Source organism: Phalaenopsis equestris, unplaced genomic scaffold, assembly GCF_001263595.1.
Source record: "Phalaenopsis equestris unplaced genomic scaffold, ASM126359v1 Scaffold000268, whole genome shotgun sequence".
NCBI classification, from domain to species: Eukaryota; Viridiplantae; Streptophyta; class Magnoliopsida; order Asparagales; family Orchidaceae; genus Phalaenopsis; species Phalaenopsis equestris.
In genome coordinates, this window is record NW_018164710.1 from 222,991 (window position 1) to 229,927 (window position 6,937).

Below are 6,937 nucleotides of genomic sequence, written 5' to 3' on the forward strand. Positions count from 1 at the left end.
GCACTAAAAAGTTGAGGAGTTGTCATTTGGAAGCTGTTGGTCACTGAAATCAGGATCCCGTCGCCCGCTTCGGAAAGAAATTTAATTTACATATATATATAAGTTTAGAAAAATATGAAATCAAACTGACCCCATATTTTTCACAATAAGTTTAGAAAAAAAATATGAAATCATTGATCCCATATCTTTCATAGTTCAAATGAACGAGCACTACACCTCAAGTTATGTATCTATTTCGAAAGAAAAAGGCAAGACTTGGGGGTGAGGCTCGATAAAAAGAACTAAGAAATATATCACATCCGTTTGGTCCACGAAAACCATTTTATTTATAAGTCAACAAGTTCCCCTATTTAATACAAAGAATTAAATAGGGTTTATATTAAGATGGTTTCAGAAAAGTTTCTTATAAGGGCAAACCTCTATAGTTAATTACATCTTAGATAACCAAAGTCACTTAAGAAAATTCTCGATAAAAATTAGGGAATATTATCTTCAAAGAGGTCATAAGGATAGGACTTTTCAATAAGATCAGACAAAGAGGTGTGAAAGGGGAATGACTCAAATTTGGGACATTTTATTGTAGAATCTAAAGGAGGAAGAGCTAGGGGATGTCACAGACCCAGAGGCAAACCTCGATGAGTTCCCAAGCTACCCTATGGTTTGGCTTCAATTTAGAGGAGAAATATTTAAATGTTTCATCTTGCCAATTTTTATTTATTTATGACTTACATTCGTGTGAAACAATCACACAAATAACATGGAAGATATGAGGATTTAGGTCATGATGAACGACAACATCAGAATTCTAAGACGAGTTAGAGCTTAAATTGTACAGTAGAGATATGCAAATGCCTAAAGAAAAGTTGAGGATTTATGTTGCATAAGAAAACCACCTCGAAGTTCTATGTCTTGGTTTCTATGTCTTGGTTATTTAATGGTTTAGCTGATGTGGACATGTTTTGCTGTTGAAGATGGTCATGTGGACATGTTTTGCTGTTGAACTGTTGAAGATGGTCATACTGCCCACAATGCTAGCTTCAAGCTCCTCGTCACAGCAAGTTTAGGTTTTCTAATGTGTCAAGTTATAATGTCAGATTAGATATCCCTAAAGGTCATGCTTATTTAAATATTATGGAGCATATTAAAGTTGATTAGAGCGACACCGGTTAGGATCCTACGGTTCCCTCGTGATGACACCACTATTTTCTTTTAGATTCACTCAGTCCAAATGAATTTACTAAACTCAACTTAATGGGTTCCATACTTTCATTTAGACCGTGGGAAATCTCATTAGCAATAGTAGGTTACCTCCTCTAAGGGATTCCCAATCATCTGATAGAGACATTTTAATTTAGTTGCAATTTTTGTTTTTTCATATTTGTGAATAAATTTAGAGTTGTCCTATATTTTGAATGTTGTGGCGGGGGGTGGGTGGTGTTATTTTTTTAGTTTTGGTTTTGGTTTTGCGGCTATCCTGGCAGCTTTGGTTTTCATGTAGGTTGACATTGTTGTTTTACATGGAAACCTAAGGCGAGAAATAGTACAAAAAGTTAAATGCAATAATTTAAAAGTGTGCCTATCAATCTTCTCATTCCTCCAAATGAAAGGTTAATGCTTGCAATGCATGTAAATATTTTTTCAGGGAATTTAAATTACAGGAGTAGATGAAGGTTTGTCTACCAAACCCCAAGTTATGACTTTATTGAATCACATAAGATCCTAGTGGATGGTTTTAGAACAAAAAATATGGCAAGTCCAATTTGCCCTTCAGAATGTCCAATAGATTTCAAAATGCTCGAGGTATAACTTTGGACCATTTTGAAGATCTCTTGAAATATTTTGAGTTCGATTTGAACTTATCATATTGTTCCATTAATCATCTGATATTGAAGTGTGACAACCCTGTTGCTCAGTGAAACTTGACAATTTAATTATCCTGAGGGTAGGATACCCAATTAATCAATTGATGTTTCTTTTAAAAGTTATGTTATTGGGTGCCCCTAAGGCAAGTTTAAGTCATTTAAGATTGTGGTGCCCGCAATTAATGTCAGACTTGTAGTGTTTAAAGATGTTAATTTCCAATCATGTTATCTTATAAATCCGATCAATTGAGTGTAGATATCAAGCCAATGTCACTACTAATCCCTTAACAATCATGACAGGTGGAATGGTAATTATCAAAATTTTGATTTAAGTAATATGTATTCTTATTAAATGAGCACAACATTCTCAACTTTGGGTTTAAGAAAAGTAAACTATCATCTTTCTTACGCCCATCACTTAAGAATCATTTGATCTTAATTGACTTCCAAGTCATGAAGATTATGAGAATTATGATCTTGTTGATGTTGTGCAAAGGTGATGACTGAGTTTCTATCATTTAGTCCCATTATATTTCAATCATCCAATCATATTTATTAAGATCAAAATTTCTCATTTTCCCTTGGTTAATCATATATTTTGATTAAGAACTAAAATCTAAAATGACTATTTTGCCCTTGGGGTACTTTACCTCATAACTCATTAAGCACAACTCAAATGACTTGAGCATTCAGAGTAGCATATCTATGAGTTAATTGAAACATCAGAGGAGGATAATGTGGTTTTTCTGTGTGTCATTTTTTTTAATAATTATTTAAATTCAGAAAATAGGGTTTTCAAATTTTATTTATTTAACTATCCAAAATCAAGTTTTTATGTATGAAAAAATTTTTAGACATTTCCTTAGGTCAGAGAAACACTTAGACAAAATTTCATGATTTCTTAAATTAAATTATTATTATTATTATTTAATTTTGGATAAATTTCAATGATTTAATTAAATAGAAAATAATGTTTTAATTACCAAAATTAAACAAAATTATTTTTATATTTTTATTAGACCTCTATGAGTTCATAAAACATAGAGAATTAGTTTTTGTATTTTTATGATTTTTAATTTATTTATTATAATTATTTTAATGAGAAAATAAGGAAAATTCATTTTTAAGCTTTTCAATTTTGTTTTTAACTTAGAAAAATTAGGAAAAATGTCCTAATGAATTCTAAGTGATCAGAAAAAATTTGTACACATTTGGAACTATTTTGTGTATTTTTGAAAATTTTGATTGTTTTAATTGTTTTTAATTCAAAATAAACTTTGAAAATAAAATATTTTCACAAAAATAGTTTTTATTTTTATTAAATGCCCCTGATCACAAGGAACTCAAAACACTATTTTTCATAATTTTTCTAAGCTTATTTAATTTATTATAATTATTTTTGTACAAAAAATACAATGTTTCTTTAAAAATTAATTTTAGTACTTAAACCAAGCCAAATATTTTTGAAATTTTTACAGTAAGTAAATATGATTTTTATGCACAATGTGGAATTGATTTTATCAATTTTTTATAAGCATATAATTTACATAAATTAACACAAGGTGTATACATTTTATTAAATGTAGAAATGTACAAAATAATTCAAAAACATCATAATATTTTTCCTAGACTTTTCTGACCACAAGAAGCCTACTGAAATTATTCTGATAATTTTTCAAATGATATTTTGACTTTTATAATTACAATAATCCAAGATGACCACCATAGCTTAAAAATTAAGGTTAGAAGCATAGAGATGTCCTCTAACCTTGGAAAAATCAGAGGACAAAGTCTCTGTCATGAGGAACAAACCTTTAAAATGTCAAGCCATGGTGAACAATGTTTGATCATAATAAATTAAAATACTCCAGAGGGTATTTAATTCATTAAAAATCAGGGAATAAGAAAATAATTTTTACTTTTAATCCATATTATTCTCCACTGTTCATTGAGCAAGAGAGTTTTCTTCTTTTATTTTTATGATTTGTCTAGAGAAAGATATGGATTTTTTGAAGTTCGGGCATTTAAAATAATTAAACACATCCATATTTTTCTACTTATCCATGTGGCGCCAACTCATCCTACGGTGGCTCTGAACTCACACGCGACGTGCTCCGGCGTGCTCCCATTCGTTGCGCTTTCCGCCTAAGCATTCCACGCAACCTGTGGTTCATGCACCAAGAGTCTGTCCGGCTCGATCTCCTACTTTCACCGAATACACGCATGATCGGAAGGCATCCGTTCATCGTTCCTAAGCGGCCTAACTTGTAAGCTGTTCATACTAAAACCTTAAGATTTATGCCTAGACTCAACCAAATCACATGGGGTTTGTTTCTAGACCTTCATCTACTCAAGAAAAACACATTTATATGGTTAATCAAGTATGAAATCAAGTCATTGCACATGGAGAGTTAAAATAAGCTTGGGTTAGGGTTAGAGCTCAATAGCTTTGTCTGAGAGGGGAAGCCTTAATCAGATGGTTGTGGTAGGGTCCATTGAGGCCAATAGATGAAGTCTCAAGCTTTGGTGAATTTCCTAGCTATGATTTTGACCAAGGTAGATTTCAGGTGTTGGTTTAGAGCTATCCTATAGGCTGTATTTCAGAGGGGGCTTTAATGGGGAATCAACTCCTCTTGCTCTAAGGATGGTGTGTGCACAATTAATTTGAGTTTGGCGGACTATGGAAAGATGTCCTAATCTGAGCTAAAATTTTGAGATCAAAATTGAGCTCTCACAGTGGTAATCATAGGGGGAAGATGGTTGGAATGAGCTCAGGGATGCTTGGAGAGTTTCTGGAGAGATTTTGACAGAGTTTCCCCAAGGATTTTGAACTCCTCTCTTTTGGCCATGGAGGGGGCTGATTAAATAGAAGGGCTTGGGTTGGCCATCAGGGCTAATTGATGGGTGCAAAGAGCTGCTTAGGTGGAGGGCTGAGGAGCTCTGAAGAGCAATTAGGATGAGCTGGCCTCTAGGGTTAAAATTGAGTTTGATTTGGGGGGGGTGGCTCATGATTTTGGAATTTTTTGATGAGCAGGGTGGTTGGCCAGAGCAAGGGAGGTGGTCAGGTGGTCAGGTGAGCCAGAGAGAGGGTTAATTATGATTTACCCCTAATGGTTAGTGATGATGGACGAGATTTCTTAGCTAAGGCCCAAAAATGGGATGAAATCCCTTAATTTAGGGACCCATTGGTCCATATCTCACTTATGTGGATTTAGGGTGGTTCAGCCTGGTCCAAAGGAGGAGCTTAGTGGCTGTGGGGTTCCTTGTTTGATCAATTTGGTTTGATTAAGTCAATTTAGGTCAAGGGGTTCAATTTGGGTCAAAATGGTTAAAAGTTAGATTTGGGTTAGGCTAGCCATGACATTGAGCTTAATTGATTACTTAATTTGTTAATTAATTTGGTATGTTTTATTGTCATGAGGAGTTTAGAAAATATATGGAGTGATTTTGAATTGGTTTGGAGGTTCAATTTAGAGGATTTTGGGCATTTGGTCAATTTGGGGGTGTTGGGCTTGACTTGGGTATAGGTTAGGCTAAGGTTGTGTTAGGTTAAAATTGATTGTTCAAAATGGTCTAGGAGGAGTTTTCAACATAAATTGCGTGTCAATTTTGGGTCTAGGGCATTCAATTTGGTAGAATTTGGAGGCATAGCCAATTTGAGGCAAATTTAGGAATTTTGAATGTGGGTTGAAATTGAGTGAAATTGAGGCTTGACAAAGGCTAAATGAAGGTCCAATTTGATTTTTAGGATTGTTATGAAGAATTTAGGATTCAAATTGGGGCAATTTAGTGGGTCATATGGTTCAATTAGGTGAGATTAAGTCAGAGGGTCAAAATTGGGGGTTGAATTTGGATAAAAATTATGCTCAAAGCATGGATCAATTAGGCTTGTAATTGGTTTGAATTGATCATATGAAAGATGAATTTGAGTTTAGGATTGAAATTGGGGAGTATTGGGGACAAATTGATGGGTATGTGAGGTGAATTTTGGGCCAAATTGATGGCCTAAAATATATAGTGTTTTTAGATATATTTTTATACCTATTTTTGAGATATTACACTTTAATGAAAGGTATTTGGTGAAGGTATTTGTGTGTTTTGTGTTTTAGGTACAAGTGAAAAGGTGAAAAATGCTAAAAGGAGCGAAAAGGGATCAAATTTAAAGCAAAAATGTGAAAATTGTGTTAAAGTGTTTTGGCGCCTAAGCGCCGGTGAAACAGAGAAGGCTGCGCCTAAGCGCTAGAGGCACCGCGCTTAAGCGTCAGAGGCAGTTATGTGATGATTTACTTCATTTTGTTGAATTTTGAAGAGACATTTGAGGCACCTATTGGCTAAAGAGGTTTTATGGGCAAAGGAGGGTGGTTATGCCCACCATAAACGAAAATATGGTTAGAAGACTTGTGAAAGGAGGCATCCTTCGGAGAATTCATCGAATTTAGACACATTTTGAAGAGTTTCCAAGGCACCACTTGGAGATTTATAAAAGAAGGAAGTTGAGACTTTTTGATATGTGCTTGAAGTTCTACAAAATGCATAAAAGGGAGAGATTTTCAGGTACCAAAAATTTACTTTATCCTTTTTATTTTTAGTTTTATTTTGAGAGTTAATAGTGTTGTAAAAGAGAAGAGATTCAAAGGAACCTCAAGAGTTTGGTGGAGGATTTGAGATAAGTTTTTATCTTTTATTTTTAAACAACTTTTGGTTTTAATCGAGACTTCTTGTTGGTTTGACAATGATTTTTACTTTTAAACTAAAGTGTGATTTTGTTTTCTCCATAGATGCTGAGTAGTTTTCTTTATCTTTCTCCTTAAAATGATAAGTTCATATGATTGAGTGCAAATAAATAAGGAAATAGTCTTTGAAGGGTGTATAGTTAGAGTACTTTAAAGTGATAGGTTAAAGCCCCCAACTTAGTTTATTATTTTGGGTTCTGATACGAGATGTTAGCTCCCAGGTGGAGGGAATCAAGGGAACTCTAGAGTGAGAGCTAGTATCTTCCCTCCCTAGCCGGTCTTCATAACTATTCAAACTTTAAATTAGCCAATGTTCTTTATAGCATCTCTAGTAAGGATAAA